The sequence below is a fragment of the Rosa rugosa genome, chromosome 1, assembly GCF_958449725.1.
Source record: "Rosa rugosa chromosome 1, drRosRugo1.1, whole genome shotgun sequence".
Classification (NCBI taxonomy): domain Eukaryota; kingdom Viridiplantae; phylum Streptophyta; class Magnoliopsida; order Rosales; family Rosaceae; genus Rosa; species Rosa rugosa.
The window spans coordinates 54174492-54178083 of record NC_084820.1 but is presented as its reverse complement, the minus strand read 5'-3'; the positions used below and the strand labels follow the sequence as shown (position 1 = coordinate 54178083).

The 3592-nt window shown below is 42.8% G+C and overlaps 1 long non-coding RNA gene across 1 annotated transcript; it reads left to right on the top strand.

Annotated features, from left to right (window-relative positions):
* Positions 1–1220: 1220 nt before the first annotated feature.
* LOC133741370 (uncharacterized) lies at positions 1221–3592 on the top strand. The gene is made up of 4 exons (XR_009861856.1): positions 1221–1710; positions 1798–1931; positions 2917–3005; positions 3158–3592. It is a non-coding gene; the product is annotated as an uncharacterized LOC133741370 (long non-coding RNA).

Below are 3592 nucleotides of genomic sequence, written 5' to 3'. Positions count from 1 at the left end.
CGAGAGGCATCAAGCCCTCACTCTACCCTATCGAGTACTAGAGGCATCAAGCCCTCATGCTACCCCATCGGGTACGAGAGGCATCAAGCCCTCACTCTACCCTATCGGGTACTAGAGGCATCAAGCCCTCATGCTACCCCATCGGGTACGAGAGGCATCAAGCCCTCACTCTACCCTATCGGGTACTAGAGACATCAAGCCCTCATGCTACCCCATCGGGTACGAGAGGCATCAAGCCCTCACTCTACCCTATCGGGTACCAGAGGCCCAAGTCCTCAATCTACCCTTCCGGGTATCAGAGGCTCAAGTCCTCAATCTACCCTTCCGTGTATCAGAGGCCCAAGTCCTCACTCTACCATTCCGGGTATCAGAGGCTCAAGTCCTCAATCTACCCTTCCCGGTATCAAAGGCTCAAGTCCTCATTCTACCCTTCCGGGTATCAGAGGCTCAAGTCCTCATTCTACCCTTCCGGGTATCAGAGGCCCAAGTCCTCATTCTACCCTTCCGGGTATCAGAGGCTCAAGTCCTCAATCTACCCTTCCGGGTATCAGAGACCCAATACCCGGCCCAAGTCCTCATTCTACCCTTCCGGGTATCAAAGGCTCAAGTCCTCAATCTACCCTTGTAGACCCCGTGAAATTCCAAACGTCACTTTTTGACAGGAAAATTTTTCGCGACCTTTGTTCGGCTAAATACTTTTGGAAATAGTTTGGGCTTGGGCTTTGGGCCCGAGAATAGCGTAAGGTTAAAGTCCAAAATTTACTCTGGACACCCAACAGACGGGTATGCTAGTGAACCTAGCCCAATAAGTTAGTCAACCTTTGACCCAAACCTCTTCCTTGATCCAACATGGTTGTAGCTCATAATGACATCTTTGCATAATTTTGAAATATACTCGTGCGTGCGTTTACGATTTTCTTATTTTACCTTTCTTAATAATTGGAGAAATTTCTGCTCGCCTTACCCGAAACTTACTCGTCAAGCATCTCACCGACTTTCAAAAGCACAATTTATTTACTCCTTATGTTTTTCAAACTCGAGCAAAACTCCGACAAAAACTTGCTTGCCATTTCTCTATCTAAAAATAAGTTTTGTGAGACCCGATCCTTATTTGGCACTGTCAACATTTTAATTTGAGTTTTCTTGTATTTACTTATTTTACTTTTATTTTCCCCATCATTTTGGGTTTTTACCACCTTATTCTTTTACCCCAAATTTATCTGCCCAAAGCTGAGCCTTCTCCTTCACACGCAAAACTCAGCTTTTCCTCTTTCCTTGTTCACGTCAGAGTTGGACAGAGAGAAAGGGAGCCTCGTTCAGCTCTTCCCCTCCACGTTTCCATCATGCAAAGGGCAACTCCTCCAAGAACATCTCCTCAGACCTTCAAAAGAGAGAACCCAGGCCATAAATCGTCACTCACCCTTCTCTCCTCACCTTTCCTCTCGTCCCTGGACACATCAGTCCGTTTACGAGCCTCGAAACACCTAGTTCGAGATCTCTGATCAGAAAACGTTCTTCATCAAAGTTGTTCGCCTATGTCTCCTCTATCTAGCCTCCAAATTTCAGCTCCATCGGAATTGATTTGAGACCTGTACACCCCTCGAAGCGGAAGCTGTTCCGGAGCAAGCCTGTTCCGGATTTCTGCTTAAACTTCCTCTCTTGCTCTACCCGAATCCCCAACACCTTGCTTGAGACTGATACCAACAGTTGGTAAGATTCTTAAACCATCAATTTCCCCTTTGTTTCCTCGATTTTAGACTCAATACGTTCAAAACACCTCATTTACATATTGAGCAGTCTCTGTTTCACTTTGCATGTTCGAGACTGAGCAAACTTCTTGGCCTGTGGCTGGACTCGATCCAATCAGCTCCTTCAGCTCTCTTTCCTGTTGAAATCCTCAAGAGAAGCTCATCTTTTTTTGTTAGTTTTTGGTGAGTATCATCCTTTCCTTAACACTATGTATTTTTGGTTGTTGTTACAAACTCTTGCAGATTACAACTTGTCACTATTGTGGTGGGAACCTTGTTGTTTTAGCTTAGAACCTTTCATTCTTTCTGATGTGTTGGGTGTATGCTAAACCATGGTTATTTTGAACATTGAAATCATGCTTGATCAAAGAGTTTATTTGTGTTACTGTTGTCCAAACACCATGTCTTCAAAACATCATGTTAGTGAGCTACAAGACCTTCCCCTTATAGTATTGAAGGGTGACTGAGACTTTAAGCCTTTAGAAGCTTTAGATACTTTTTGTAGGTGTCTTAGAGTCTACTTAACCAGCCATTTTGGGTACCAAAGGAGCTTTACACAAAAGAACCAGTTTCTGCAGTTTTTCAGTTTCCAGTAAAATCTGACCCAGCTGCATTCATTTCAAAACTGGAACTAAACCGTTGAGAATTTGGGGTCAGTTTCTTCTAGGGAAATATAGTCGACACATAGATGAACATTCCGGATTTTGAATCACCTCAAAACCATTTTTCTAGAATTAGTTATGAATATTTGAAAAAGGTGTACAGAAGCTAGTATTTCTGGAAAGAATCTGCACATTGTTTTACTTTAGCCTTTAAAACCTTTACTCTTTGTTTGGTCTCACTTGAAATTCAATAACCATTTCAGTATCACTGATTTGGTTGCTAAACCACCTTCTTTCCAAAAATTTCCCAAGAATTTATCTCAAGTGCTTTGAACACTTTTCCTTGGCCCTTAACAGTTCTTACTTATACTCTGTTTCCAGCTTTTGACAACTTATCTTTGAAAGGTGTTTCTGCCACTTTTTCCTGAAAAACCAACTCTCCCTTAGTGCCCAAATGGTCTGGTTATTAGCTAGTCAATTAGGTTAAAGGAAAGGTTCTCTTTGGAGAGTATTGCGTGTGAATAGCTAGCCTAGTTTATCGTTATTAATGCCGCTTATTGATCTAGGCTTGACATCGTGGTGGAATCTTGTGAAGTGGTGGTTGCTACAAGGTTGCATTGAGGCCAAGTGCTGCAAGAGAAAGCTCGAGTTCCAGGTAGGGGATGCCTTTAACTCTATCTATGCTTTTCTTGCATATACTATGTTTTATATGAGGCCTCTTGCATGTTTTGGAAATTATCTGTTTTTGCAACTTGAAATGGTTTGCGTGGATTGAATTGATGTGTTGGCAATTGATGGGGATGTAAGGAGAGGTCAGTTCCTCCTTGAGCCACCGGTGGTGGGCAGTGTGCACCATGCCCTTGTTATCTCCCCTTTGTCTCTAGCCTTGTGATTAATGAATTCCGGAAAGTGATTGGCTAGATGGACGGTTGTGATGGAAGTGTGAAAGATGATCAATTGCCGTGGGATTGTAGTTACGTGGTGACGATCACGTGGAAGCGCAAACCGGTTTTATCTACTTCTTTTATTCAAAACAATAACTCATGTTTTTAAACTTAGATATGGGGGCGGGCATGGGCAATGACTGGATGTAGGAGCCTAACCCCTACTTTAGTTTGTTTTGCAGGCTGTTGTTGTTGAAGCTTGGGCACGGAGGATAATCCTTGGAGGACACAATTTGTTTTACTCTATTTAAAGTTTATTTCCTTTCGGCTTGCTTGATTTCACTAAAGTTTTGTAACA